Here is a 15,683-nt window from a genome sequence, read left to right as displayed (position 1 = left end):
TTTGTTGGATGTTAGAGATAGGCGAATTTGACTGGAAACAGTACAATTTTCACAGACAGTCTCTGAGATAGCACACACTAGCAGTGCATATTTGGCCGTGAAATCAATTTTTTAAAATTATGCAATTAGCTTGGCTTACATACAGCAGCAGGGCCTAAAATATGATTGGTTTCAGTTTGAAAAAAAAAAGGCTTTTTTTTCCAGGAAACCTTAGGAGCAACACATGATTTTTGATTAAACGGTAATAAACTTACTTTGACCAGCACATAGAATTTGGCACAAAATGTTCTGTGGCTCTCCCTGTTTTTGCTGAAGCAAAATTGTCCTGCCATTGGACAATTTATATCAAGCTCTCACGAGGGTCACGGGCCACTAGGGGGCCCCATCAGGGTTGCCAGCCTCAGTAAAACCAGGGACAGTATGTAAAAATCTGTGTTTTCTTGATCATACATCACGGGACACAGGAGCTTCATTACATAGTGGGTTATATAGGCACCTCTGGTGATTGGACACTGGTTGACCTCAATTAAGGAGAATTCCTCCCCTATATAACCCCTCCCATCTGGGAGGCACCTCAGTTTTTTCGCCAGTGTCTATGGGGGTTGGTCACGTAAAACTTTAGCTCTATGCAGGTCCCTGCAGGGGCCTAAGGGCTACAACAAACCGGATCCATACCTCGGGCCGATATTTGACTCCCAAGATGGTATGGTACCCGGGCCTCGTCAGCCGAAGAAACGAGGTTTAGCCTGTAAGTCCTCTCCTTTGAAAGACTGGGCTCTGGGAAAACCAGACTTGGTGTACTGTTTATACAGAGCGCACAAAAGTTTCTGGACAGAGCTTTTTACATGGCCCAGGTAGGAGGTTCTTCCGAGAAAGAGCCCCAGATAAACCTGAAGGTTGGCTAACACTGCCCACCGTGATGGGTGAAGGCTGGAATTTGTCTTGTTCAGCAATTCCTGCGGCGGGGACAGGTAAGGGAAGTTAATCCTATATATTATTATATGATGGATTTCTTCATTGTGAGTAGTTGTATGTCTTACCTGGTTTCCACCACTAGAGGGAGTAAGAGCAGCCTGATGCATACTTACATGCCTTTCAGTACACACGCTCAGTGAAGCCTGGTTCTCCAGCTGTCTCACGTCTCCACTGCAATCCCTGCCACAACAAGGTAACACAGGAGTCCCACGTAGTCTGGGGGTCCCACGCAGCTCCGGTGGAGTTCTCCTTCCCCCCCCCCTGGATCCCGCTGTCCTCGTGCACGCGCTCAGGCATGTGCACGCGCGCCGGGCCCGTTCCCGGCCTAATGGAGGAGGGGGGAGTGTGGTTGTGAGCCGTGCACGTTGGTGTGCACGGCGCTGTAATGCACAGGCGCCAGGCGGCAGTTTTAAAAAAGTCCAGAGCGTCAGGGGGCTGTAAGTGGAGACACAGGAGCTGTGGGCAGTAAGAATCCGTGGGATTGGATCCAGGCAAACCTAGACACCTACTCAGCATCAGGTTGTGCAGTTTAAGCATATATATTTATTGTGAGACTTTAAGCACAACAGTGATTGCACTTGTACTAGTACCTCTGCTTTGTAGCTTAGGACTATGTCTCCTCGTAAGAGGGTTTCAGGGGGAGGTAGCAAAGGCACTGGTAAATCACCGCCTAGGTCCAGGGGTTCTAAAAGTGCCTGTAAGTTACCATCCCCCCCTGCAAGACTGGAGCCAGCCTCTCAAGACGAGTCAGTGCACCTGTCAGGTTTGCAGCCTCTCCTAATGTGTCAGCCCCGGTTTATGTCACTGAGGTACTCCCTTAGGGCTACATTGGAGGATTTTGTAGGGAAGATAATGAATTTTATTTTTGCTTCCCTGAAATATAGCAGGAAAAGGGGTAGATCCCCTCCCTCTGCTGAAATTCCTCTCTCTGATGATTTTACTGAAAATGAGGAGAGATCCCTATCTTGGGATGGGGATCATGAGCAGTCGGATGAATCAGAGGAAGAGGAGAGAGTCCCCTCCTCCCAGGCACTCAGAAAACAGGTGCAGTATTATACTGAATTGGTGCGTACCACATTCAGAATGCCTGCTGCTGAAGTCGCTACGTCCTCTGTTTCTTCCCTGGGAGTCAGGAAAGCCCCACAGACTGCCTATTCCTTTCCAATCCATTCCTTAATGGAGGGATTGTTGTATAAGGATTGGGGACATCCCGATAAACTGTTTGCTCCTCCTAAAGGTTTTCTATGCATTATCCTCTGGAGGAAAGTTTCACCAAGAAGTGGGGGGTCCCATCTGTTGATGCGGCTGTTTCTTGCGTGAATGAAACCTGACTTGTCCCTTGGATATTGCGCAGGTATTTAAGGATCCAACTGATAAGAAGCTGGAAACCTTATTAAAAGCCTCCTTTTCCATGACTGGCGCTGTGGTGCAACCTACAGTCGCAGCCGTGGGGTTGTCAGTTCCTCAAGGAACAGGTTAAGCAGATGCTTGGTATCCTTCCCAGTGAGGAAGTAGAAAATTATGCAGAACTGCCTCATATTCTGTGTTTTATGATTGATGCGATTTTGGATTCTGTCCAACAAGCATCACGTTTGTCCCTCATGTTGGTACACATGCGAAGGGCCCTATGGCTAAAGAATTGGGCAGCTGAGCTGTCATGCAAGAAGCATTTGATTGGGTTCCCGTTTAAAGGGGAACGCTTGTTTGGAGAAGAATTAGATAAATTCGTCCAAAATATTTCAGGGGGTAAATCTACTCTCCTTCCAGTCAAAAGGAGCAAGCGTCCTTCATTCAGGCGTGCTCTCTCTCCCGAAGCATCAAGCTCTAAGCAGTGGCGACGGCCTTCTCAGCCCTCCTCTACTAGAAAAGCTCAAGGCCGAGCCCAGGGGCAGAAAAAGACTTGGGGGCGAAAGCCTGCCAAGCAGAGCCCAAAAACGTCCTTGTGAAGGGGTGCCTCCGCTCGGCAGAGTGGGGGGAAGGCTCCTGCAGTTTGCAGGAGCCTGGCGGGAAGAGATCCAGGACAAGTGGGTGATCTCTTCGGTATCTCTGGGCTACAGGCTAGAGTTTCAGGAGATTCCACCTTCTCGTTTCCTAAGGTCAAGGATCCCCAGGGATCCAGTAAAGCAAAAACTTCTATTTCTGGCCTTAGATCACTTACTATCCCAGGGGGTGATAGTAGAAGTGGACCCAAAAGAACAGGGTTCAGGGTTTTACTCAAATCTCTTCACCGTTCCAAAGCCAAATGGAAGTGTCAGACCTATCCTGGATCTGAAGGATCTGATCCGGTTTTTACGCATCCGGTCCTTCCGAATGCAGTCAATCCGCACTGTGGTCTCCTCCCTGCAAGGGGGAGAATTCATGGCATCAATAGATATCAAAGATGCATATCTCCATGTGCCAATTTTTCCCGCACACCAAAAATTTCTAAGGTTCGCGGTAGAGCGGCACCATTTTCAATTTGTGGCCTTGCCATTCGGGCTTGCTACGGCCCCTCGAGTCTTTACAAAGATTCTGGACCCTCTCTTTGCAGACCTAAGAGCTCAGGGCATAGCCGTCATGGCTTATCTAGACGACTTGCTTCTCATGGAGAAAACAGCAGCGTTCCTGAATCACAGCGTCACCAAAACGCTAGAACACCTGGAACGCCTAGGTTGAATCATAAACCTAGAAAAGTCATCCCTACAGCCTGCCACCAGGTTGGAATACCTGGGCATGATCATCGACACCGCTCAGGGCAAGGTGTTTCTTCCAAGGCTAAAGGCCTTGGCCATTGGGGATCTGGTGCGCCTAATTCTGGGCAAAAGATCTTCCCCCATTCGGTTATGCATGAGACTGTTAGGGAAAATGGTCGCCTCCTTCGAGGCCGTCCCATTTGCCCAGTTCCACTCAAGGCCTCTGCAAAGATGCATACTTGCGGCTTGGAACAGGAAGCCCCAATCCTTGAATCTTCCTATGCGTCTATCCCCAGGGACACGCAAGAGTCTCGTCTGGTGGTTGCAAACCAAGAATTTGCTGAAGGGCAAAACTTTTCTTCCTCTTCCTTGGAAGATTATCACAACAGATGCCAGCCTGACAGGCTGGGGAGCAGTGTTGGAGGAGACGTGCTCGCAGAGGAAATGGTCTGCGATCGAGAAGCTACTGCCCATAAATATCTTGGAGATCCGGGCAGTTTACATGGCTCTCATAAAGTGGTCTTACAGACTACGAGGTCTCCCGGTTCGGGTTCAGTCCGACAATGCCACAGCAGTGGCTTATATCAATCACCAGGGCGGTACCAGGAGTCTGGTGGCCCAAAAAGAGGTGAATCGCATACTTGTCTGGGCAGAAAAGCATGTTCCATGTCTTTCTGCAGTCTTCATTCCAGGAGTGGAAAATTGGCAGGCGGATTTTCTGAGCCGCCAGCAGTTGTGCCCAGGAGAATGGGCTCTGCACCCCGACGTGTTTCGGAACATATGTCACAGATGGGGTACTCCGGATGTAGATCTGTTTGCATCCAGGTTCAACAGGAAACTGGACAAGTTTGTGTCAAGGACAAGAGATACACTTGCTCAGGGGTCAGATGCTCTGACAGTTCCCTGGGATCAGTACAATCTGATCTATGCCTTCCCCCCGAGCCCGCTTCTGTCGCGGTTCCTGGGAAGAGTCAAGAGGGAGACAAAGTCGGTCCTTTTGGTGGCCTCGGCTTGGCCCAGGCGACCATGGTATGCGGAGATCATGAAATTGGCAGTAGGCAGGCCATGGATCCTCCCTCTCCAGCCAGATCTGCTCTCGCAGGGTCCAATCTACCATCCTGCTTTACGCAGTCTGAATTTGACGGTTTGGCTGCTGAGACCCACGTTCTGAGAGACCGTGGCCTTTCAGGGCCAGTCCTTTCTACTCTGGTCAATGCCAGAAAGCCGGCCTCCAGGCTTATTTATTACAAAATCTGGAGGACATATGTTTCCTGGTGTGAACTTTTTCAAAAGCCACTTGCATCGCATTCCCTGGTACGGGCTTTTATCCAGGGGGCCATGCGGATAAGACCGCCAGTTAAACCTCCGGTATGCCCTTGGGATCTGAATTTGGTTCTCTCGGCTTTGCAGGGGCAACCATTTGAACCTTTGCATCTGGCTTCATTAATTCTCCTGACTAAAAAATTGGTCTTCTTGGTAGCCATATCTACGGCTAGAAGAGTATCAGAGCTGGCAGCTCTTTCCAGCAAGGAGCCGTATCTAATTATTCATAAGGACCGGGTAGTCATGCGTCCCAACAGGTCCTTTCTACCTAAGGTGGTTTCGGGTTTCCATTTGAATCAGGATGTAATCCTACCATCCTTTTTTCCGGACCCTCAATCCACAGAAGAAGAATCTTTGCACACTTTGGATGTGGTTAGAGCAATCAGTATTTATCTTCAAGCAACTACTCAGATAAGGAAAACTGATTGCTTATTTATTTTGCCGGAAGGCCCTGAGAAGGGCCAGGCGGCATCAAAATCCACTCTCTCAAGGTGGATTAGACAAGTTATTTCTCAGGCCTATGGTTTAAAGGGGAAGATTCCTCCTTTTCAGGTGAAAGAGCACTCTACTAGGGCTGTTAGTGCTTCTTGGGCAGTGCATCACCAGGCCTCCCTGGCTCAGATCTGTAAGGCTGCAACTTGGTCATCAGTCCACACATTCACCAGATTCTATCAGGTGAATGTTAGAGGGCAAGAGGATATCGCCTTCGGGGCGCAGTGTACTGCAGGCTGCAGTTTAGGTCCTCCGGTCCCTGGCGGTCTATAATTATGATCTGTGTCTCCCTCCCCTCAATCTGAGCATTGCTATGGGACATCCCACTACGTAATGAAGCTCCTGTGTCCCGTGATGTATGATCAAGAAAATGGGATTTTTATATACAGCTTACCTGTAAAATCCTTTTCTTGAGAGTACATCACGGGACACAGGGCTCCCGCCCCTCTTGGGTTTTACGTGGTTTCTTATTGCTTTGCTACAAAACTGAGGTGCCTCCCAGATGGGAGGGGTTATATAGGGGAGGAATTCTCCTTAATTGAGGTCAACCAGTGTCCAATCACCAGAGGTGCCTATATAACCCACTATGTAATGAAGCTCCTGTGTCCCGTGATGTACTCTCAAGAAAAGGATTTTACAGGTAAGCTGTATATAAAAATCCCATTTTTTGTTACATCTTTCTCTGAAATGTCCCTTACCGACATCTTTTTGGGCTAAAAATCCTGAGATTATAGCTGCCCCACCTCTCCAGTACATTTTCAGCCAATAGAAACATGTCTGTGTATACTGTGTGTACATGTATGTGTATACAATGTGATTGTATACTGCGTGTGTGTGTGTGTGTGTGTGTGTGTGTATACTGTATGGCCCCATAATCTCTGATTGCCTGGGAGCCCCATAATCTCCTATTGCCCGGGGCCCCATGAGTTGTCAGTCTGCCCCTGGTCACAGTATATATTCTGCATTCTGCAAAGTGCCACTGCAGCTGCGCCACTGCAGCTGCGCTTTGCCGGCGGTATAGCCGCGCTGCCCCATTGATTTCACCGCTCCAAAGATATGGCTATCAGGACTTTTTTCACTGTCCTGCTAGCGCACTGCTCCAGTGTGAAGCCCTCTGGCTTTCACACTGGAGTGAAAGGGGCCAGATTTTTTCAGGCGCTATACAGGCACTATTTTTAGCGCTGTAGCGCCTGAAAAACGCCCCAGTGTGAAAGGGTCCTTAGCCCCATGATCAATACTTTAACAGGCTCCATCACAACAGGGGCAGTACTCCCACAGAGGGAGCACAAAGAATGAGTAGGAACATAAATAACAAAATATTAAAATATATATATATATAAAATATTAAAATGAAATCAAATAAAAAAAGCGGGGGGAGGGGAGCTCTGAAAACCCATGCAATTATGCCGATGTGAGACCACTCCAGCCCGCAATACAAATTATGCCATGTATACAAAAAATATTGTATTATACTGTATATGCACATTATAATGTATAAACATATATAAAATGAATAAACATTAGCATCAAAGTCCTATAACGCACATAGCTACAATTAAACTGTGTTCTAAAAGAGACCTATAGACAGTCGTGGCCAAAAGTTTTGAGAATGACACAATTATTATTTTTCACAAGGTCTGCTGCCTCTGTTTTTATGATGGCAATTTGCATATACTCCAGAATGGTATAAAGAGTGGTCAGATGAATTGCAATTTTTTTTTAAAAGTCCCTCTTTGCCGTGAAAATAAACTTAATCCCATAAAAATAAAAAAAAACATTTTCACTGTATTTGTCAAGAAGGCTTCAGAACACAGTTGATTCCTACAGTTGATTCAGCTGTGGGATCGGGGCACCACCATTGCAAAGCTTGCTCAGGAAGGGCAACAGGTGTGAGTGTAGGTATGAGTGCATCTGCACGCACAGGGAGGCAAAGACTTTTGGAGGATGGCTTGGTGTGAAGGAGGGCAGCAAAGAAGCCACTTCTCTCCAGGAAAAACATCAGGGACAGACTGCTATTCTGCAAAAGGTACAGGGATTGGACTGCTGAGGACAGGTGTAAAGTCATTTTCTCTGATAAATCCCCTTTACAATTGCTTGGGACAGCCGGAAAAACCTTGTCCAGAGAAGAAAAGGTGAGCGCTACAATCAGTCCTGTGACATGCAGTAAAGCATCCTGGGACCAATCATGTGTGGGGTTGCTTCTCAGTCAAGGGAGTGGGCATATTCATAATTTTGCCTAAATCCACAGCCATGAATAAAGAATGATACAAAAACATCCTCCAAGAGCCTTTTCTCCCAACCATCCAAGAACAGTTTGGTGAGGAACAATGTCTTTTCCAGCATGATGGAATACCTTGCCATAGAGCAAAAGTGCTAACTAAGTGGCTTGGGGAATAAAATGTGGAAATTTTGGGTACATGACCAGGAAACTCCCCAGACCTTAAAGAGGTTTTGTACCTAAAATTGCATCTTCTTCTTATCTAAATCGCATGGTAACATAGTTACAGTAATGAACATTGAAATAAAATATTATTCAGTACTTGCCTTATATTTGTGATGTTTGTGCCGACTTCCGGGCTGTCCTCCCGTGGGAGTAGGCGTGGTTATCGGCCTCGCAATGGTCCCTGGGAAATTTCTTAGCTATTTCCCAAGAATCCATGGGGGACATAGTAAAGCCGATGGAGCGGTGGATGCTGGGAGCTCAGCGTCATCGCATACAGAAAGTAAATGCCTGTGGGCTTCAGACGCCCACAGTAAAAATGGAAACCGCCGGACTGCTTTTTTAAAAGTTTTCCTCTGCAATAAAATCGTCACGCCGGGGGTCAAAAACACACCGATCGTGACTGCTAAGACACGGGAAGGAATCACCTACCAGTGACACAGGTAAAAAAAAAACTAAACCGCAGCGGAATCCCGCTTTAATCCCTTTGAGAACTTGGGGTCAATCCTCAAGAGTCAGGTAAAAAAAAAAAAATATATAAATTCTCACAAACTCCAAGCACTGATTATGCAAGAATTGGCTGCCATCAGTCAGGATGTGGCACAGAATTTGATTAACAGCATGCCAAGGCAAATTGCAGAGGTCTTGAAAAAGAAGAGTTAACACTGCAAATACTGACTCTTTGCTTAAACTTAATGTAGTTGTTAATAAAAGCCTTTGACGCTTATGAAATGCTTGTAATTATACTTCAGTATACCATAGTAACATCTGACAAAAAAAATCTAAAAACACTGAAGCAGCTGGCTTTGTGAAAATTAATATTTGTGTCATTCTCAAAACTTTTGGTCACGGCTGTACAGGTTCATATCATTGTGATGAAGAATGTAACTGCGCTGACCCTAAAAAGTGATATATACCTTACCACATGAACAATTTTATCCATGATTCATGAAAAAAATTGCTAATAAATTCATTCATCAAAACTCAAAATGATGGAAAATTTAAAACAGTTAAAATGAAAAATCATGTGTTAACAATAGTTCCAATAGTCCTCTTCACAAAATGCTTATCTGAACTAAAAAACAAATTCACATCCGTGACTTAAAAAACTTTTCACCAATCGCGACCCTGCGATTTTTTGACGACTCTCGATGCCGCACTGCCACTGCGCAGATGTAGGTTTAATATGCAACCTGGTAACAAACCTTCATATACAATGTTTTCTTACCCTTACCTCAATTAAAACCAATTATCCTTTTAGACCATTTAGAACAATTTTTTTTTTTTTAGTTTTTAGATATCTTCCATGGTTTATGCTTCTGATGAGTGGCTATAAGGCCGCGAAACGTATCAAGCCCTACACTTTACTATCATTCTACCATGGACCAATTTATATTCTCTACGGTTTTATTCATATTTATAATCATTCAGTATATGAATTGTTTCTTTTTATTTTATTTATTTATTTTTTCTCCCCTCTTCTCCCATTTTTTTGATATGTTTAGTAGTGTTTTTAACTTACCTATGTTTATAATACGTATCTAATGTCTGTTCTACAACTGTCTCAATGATTGCGGACTACTATGTAACTTATGTTGTAAATGATCAAATGCTTTTGAAGGTTATATACCCATTAAGTTCTATGTTAGATTATACAACATGAATAAACAGTATTTCCCAGTCACTTGACTTCCTTTTGTGTTGCTGTGTGCTTCATACAAAGTCCCACCATTTGCTCTCAATTTTAAATACATTATACCACAGAATGGATGTCAAGGCCCTCATTGAGACCCTTTGGAGACAATGTTTCCAATTTATGGATCTAAAATGTCTCTCAACTACAGAGTCTCTGATACCTCTTTTCCGTATCGTTGTCCTCCATATTGGCTTTAACTCCAAATACTTTAAGGCCTGAGGGATTTTTTGTTATGTTAAATTTTAAAATGCAAAGACACTGAGTGTTTATCAAATCCATGTGTTATGTTTCTCTAAACACACTCTCAAAAAGGCTGCAGGGCTTATCAAGCAGTAAATGACAAACTGTGTCCCACAGTTAATGAACTGCTTTATGGGGAAAAAACCTAATGTCCACCCATGTAGGTATAAGCAATAGTTAATATTGTCAATCTAATATAAGCTTAAAGTGTTTGTTAAGTCTTCTATTGTATTCACTGCTGGCACCTCTATTAGAGGCTGGCATACCACACTATCCAAGTCCTTTGTAAAAACGAGCGCTCTAAATACCTCTTTAGAGCTGTCTGTAGTGTGGTATGCAAGCCTCTAATAGAGGGACTGGCAGTGACAATTTTAGGGTTTTTATTTTTAATAGTAGTGGTGGGGCGGAGACAGGGACACAGAGAAGATGCTGACATGCAGGAAGGAGGGGGTGAGGGGGAGAGAGGACAGCTACGTCTGAAGCAGGGACCAACTTTGACCACGGTGATTAAGGCTGAGTAGCCCTGGTTATCACGGTCAGTATAGAGAGGGCATACAGGAAGTTGGCAGATTCAGGAAGATTTTTTTTACAGTTTAAAGGGCGGCAGATTACACAGCACAAGCACTGTGCTATGTAATCTGCTTTAAGGGACCAGAATATGAATTTTTTTGGGGGGTTAACAAACACTTTAAAGTAAGAGTGCTGCTATCTACTGACCATCACCTTCAACAATTTCCCAGACTCCATGCATACTTTGCAGAATACCCTTTGTTTATTCCTTTATTCCAGCACAGCCAATGCCATGTCTTGGACCACAGTGCAGACAACACAGTGGTTAAAGTGATTCTAAAGAACTAAAGTTTTTTTTTACCTTAATGCATTTTATGCATTAAGGTAAAAAAAAACTCCTCTTGCTGAGGATCCCCCAGCCCCTCTTATACTTACCTGAGCCTGATCCCGATCCATCAATGTGCACGAGAGCAGCAGCTCTTCTAGCTCTGTCTCTCCTCATGGTGCAGATTGATAGCAGCGGGAGCTGCTCCTGTCAATCAAATCCTGTGAGGAGGGAGCGGTGGGGTGGGGCAGAGTCCCACCACCTGTGTCGAAAGATGCAGACAGGGTGGCTCAGGTGTGAGCCCAAACAAGTGGCCCCATAGAAAGCAGATTTTTATTGGGGCACTCAGTAAGAGGTAGGAGCCAGAAGTGTCAGCAGGGGACCCGAGAAGATGAGGATCTGGGCTGCCTCTGTGCTCACTGACTGCCCTGCCACCACATACTTCAATATCCTGCCACTACATACTGCTCACTGACCATGCTGCCACTACATACTGCTTACTGACTGCCCTAACACTATATACTGCTCACTGACCTGATTTTGTTCACTGACTACCTTGCTACTGCATACTTCTCACTGACCAACCTGCCACTACATACTGTTCACTGACTGCACTGCCAATATGCAATGTTGGCTGACTGCTTTGCCAGGACATGCTTCTCACTGACTGCCCTTGCACTACATAATGCCCTACCCTATCATTATGTGCTGCTCACTTACTGCCCTACCACATACTTCAGTAACCTGCCATTACATACTGCTTACTTACTGCCCTACTACTACACATTGCTTTACCCTGCCACTTCATACTGTTCACTGACCCCCCTACAACTACATAATGCTCACTGACTGCCCTGCCACAACATAGTGCTCTATCTTGACTGACTGCCCTGCTACTACATGCTGCTAATTGACCACCCTGACACTACATACTGCCTCACCCTGCCACAATATACTGATCACTGAACACCCTGCCACTGCATTCTGCCCACTGACAACCCTGATGCTACATACTGCTCAATTACTGTTCACTGACTTCACTGCCACTATATAATGTCCTACCCTGCCACTACATAGTGCTCACTCACAGCCCTTCCACTACATACTTGATACAGATCAGCTGTGGAGCTGATCTGTGTCTCAACTTTACTGCTGTAGGTTGGCTGGCACCTGTTGTTCCACTAGCTGGTGTTTAGCTCTGTGCACGCTGCAGCTATGGATGTTTCCGGCCTTCACCTGTTGCCTAATATATGATTCCTTCCTGCTACTTCCTGTCCAGCCCCTCATGTGCTTCTCTATTTAAATCTCTTTCAAACCAGCTACTGCTTGCTTGGGCAACATTTGTTTCTGAGCTCCCTTCCCAACCTTGTCTAACAGTGTCTTCTGGTACTTCCCTAGCGAGCAGCGTGAACCCACGCCCTGGGGGATCCCGTGTCGCCTGCTCGCCTGTGGGCTCAATGTAAGTAGTACCGTGACAATACTCCTTACTGACCACCCCACCACCAAATACTGCTCAATGACTACCCTACCACTACATACTGCCCTGTCCTACCACTACATACTGCTTACTGACCATCCCACCACCAAATACTGCTCAATGACTACCCTACCACCACATACTGCCCTGCCACTTCATACTGCTTACTCACTTCCCTGCCAGTACATACTGCCCAGTGACTTCCCTGCCACTACATAGAGCCCTACTCTACTACTAAATACTGCTAACTGGCTGCCCTGCATTTTCCCATTGCTACAACACTGCCATTTCCTTGTCAAATTTGTTTATTGGATTTTAACAATTAGTAGACATAAGTACATATGGTGACTGCAAAAGAAAACATCACATATATGGTAATAATATTGAGTTGTAGTTCCAACATAAACTAAAAGTAGTTTAACTAAAACCATTTTAGCATCGATCTAACTACTCAAAAGATTCCATCATACATTTTATAAGAGAGGGTAAACCCAACTTAGACCAGCTTAATATAAGATGTGCACTGCCATTTCAAATGCCCTGAAATTCATATTGTTAATTGCACTTGTCTATGTGCTGCTCTGCACCAACACTACTTCCACACTTAGTAAGGTACAGGGCTCCATGATTTTTAAAGATGGCCTTGCCCATCATTCTGGAAAATGATGGCCACAATGGTGGACATGGATCAAATGAGGAAGACTTCAGCAGCACAAGGGACACCTATTATTGACTGTAAAGCCGCGTACACACAGGCGGACTGTCTGGCCAACTTAGTCAGTCGAAACACATTTCAGCGGACAGTCCGCTCGTGTGTGGGCTTCAGCGGACTTTTTCAGCGTGCAGTCTGGCGGACTAAGTATTTCGGAATTTCCGTAATATTGTCCGTCAGACTTTGGTTTCAGCGGACAATCCGCTCGTGAGTAGGCTAGTTCGACGGACTAAGTATGGCGCATGCTCAGAAAGGATTTACACGGCGAAAGGTTGCATTGCTGTGTATTGGACTTCCTATTTCTAGTCCCGTCGTACGTGCTGTACACGTCATCGCGCAAACTTTCGACGGACTGTTTTGCATCCGTGTGTGGTCAAGTCCGTTCATTCGAAAGTAGGACGGACTGTCCGTCGGATTGTCTGACGGACTAAGTTGGCCATACAGTCCGACCGTGTGTACGCGGCTTAAGTTTTCCTTGTGCTGATTTGTATTTATTCATTTGTGATGAACTATAGGCTTTAATGAAGCTAAGGATACTGCAGGGTTGATTTAGGCTGCATTCAGGTTAAACTGCAGTGGATCACATGATATAAACTATTATTGGCATATAAAAACTTCTCTACAACTAATTAAAAAAAAAAGTGGCAAGCATGGATGGACCACCATAGAGCATCTAATTACCTAAAAAACTGTAATCTGTAACTCTTTTATTACCTACCTCAAAGTATAGTTAAGTAGAAAATGCATCTTCTATAATGAAAATAACAACAGGTTGACTGGTATACGCCTACAGTATGATCCCAACCGGGGTGGGCATGACCTGCCAACTTGACTTTGATAGAATTTTGTTAATTGGTTACCTATATACCTTTATGTAATACCGTAAGATATTCATACTCATATGTTAATGAAGAAATATGTGTTGTGTAAATTATTGTCTTGAGCAATTGCTCTTTTTGTTAAAAACATTTATAAATAAAAAGTTTAAAAAGCTGCAGTGGATCACAGTGCAGGCTAGTGCACTGTTGGCTTCGGGAGGGAGCACTTCAGCACATCTCACTGCTTTTTTCCAATTTGTTTTTGAAATATCACATAATGTGCTGTGCAGTGATGTGGAGCCATCCAGCAGATATGCGGCTTTTTCGCACACTACAATGCACTGCAAATCACTCCAGTGTTGTAGTGTAATGGGGCACATAGGAAATAATTGTTGTCAATTATTGAATTGTTTCAATTCAATTTGAATTGTTTTTACTTTTTAGAATAAATGTTCACTTTGCACAGTGTATGTTCACTTGGTTTGGTAAATAATGTGAAGCTGTGTTCACTTTGAATACCCTATCATGTGCAAGAGAATTTACAAAACAAACAAAAAACATTTTTTATTTTTATTTTCATGTGCACAATTGGATTAAGGAAGGTGAACACAACACTGTCCTAGTTACTAAGCTAACTGAAAACGCACTCTATAAAAAGAACATGTTATATTCCTTTAGGAAAGCAGGTCTCACTGGTCAGGACAAGCAATGAGGGGTGTGGTTGTGTGTGTAGTTTTCTCTACTATTCTCTCTCATCACCGTTTGCTAATTCTTACACTTATATGTAAAACTGTACATACTGTTTATGGCATATTTGCATACTGAATTATACAGTATGGTGCATTTTCATGTGTTCTGTGTAATGCTATAGTTCTTATATAGTGAGTATGTGCGTGTATCAGCATTCCCCTCTATTCTACATATATACAGTATATATATATAGATATATGTATACTGTATATATATTTTTACACAGAGTGAAATTATAAACACAACACTTTTTGTTTGCCCCTATTTATCATGAGCTGAACACAAAGATATATGACTTTTTTATGTACACTAAAGGCCTATTTCTCTCAAATATTGTTCACAAATTGTCTAAGCCCTGGTTCACATTGATGCTACTTCGAAATCGCGCTACTTCACTAGAAGTAGTGTGATTTAAAAGTAGCAAGGTCAGCGCGATTTCAGGTGCTTCTTGATCGACATCTGGGTGGCTTCATGCACAAATGTCTATTGAAGTCGCGCCTGAAATCAGCAAAAGTAGTACAGGAACTACTTTTGCAAATCAGTGCGGCACCACAAAATCAGTGTTGCACCAATTGGAACAGTGCCATTGCCTCCAATAGGCTACGACTTGTCATGCGATTTGATCTCTCAAATCACATGACAAATCGCTCCAGTGTGAACCTAGGCTAAATATGTGTTAGTGAGCACATCTCCTTTGCCGAGATAATCCATCCACCTCACAGATGCTGATTAGACAGCATGATTATTGCATAGGTGTGCCTTAGGCTGGCCACAATAAAAGGCCACTCTAAAATGTGCAGTTTTATCACACAGCGCAATTCCCCAGATGTCCCAAGTTTTGAGGGAGCTTGCAATTGGCATGCTGACTGCTGGAATGTCCACCAGAGCTGTTACCCTTGAATTGAATGTTCATTTCTCTACCATAAGCTGTCTCCAAAGAAGTTTCAGAGAATTTGGCAGTATATCCAACTGGCCTCACAACCGCAGACCACGTGTAACCATCTCAGCCCAGGACCTCCACATCCAGCATCTTCACCTCCTATTTCTCAAGGAATCCCTAGCAACCTCTGGAGGAACCTCAGGGCAGGCTTTTTCAACCAGGGTGCCCAGGCACCATGGGGTCCTTTGAGGTTTCTTCAGGGGTGCCTTTGCAAAATGCCCAAAAATTGTCTAAAAATGTATACAAGCCAGCAAGTGGATCAAGCCTGTCTTTTACTTGCACAAAGCCACAGGTTTTTATTGTGCACCATGTC

The sequence above is a fragment of the Lithobates pipiens genome, unplaced genomic scaffold, assembly GCF_037356315.1.
Source record: "Lithobates pipiens isolate NorthernLeopardFrog02 unplaced genomic scaffold, aLitPip1_a1.2 Scaffold_19, whole genome shotgun sequence".
Lineage (NCBI taxonomy): Eukaryota > Metazoa > Chordata > Amphibia > Anura > Ranidae > Lithobates > Lithobates pipiens.
This window is presented reverse-complemented; position numbering follows the sequence as displayed.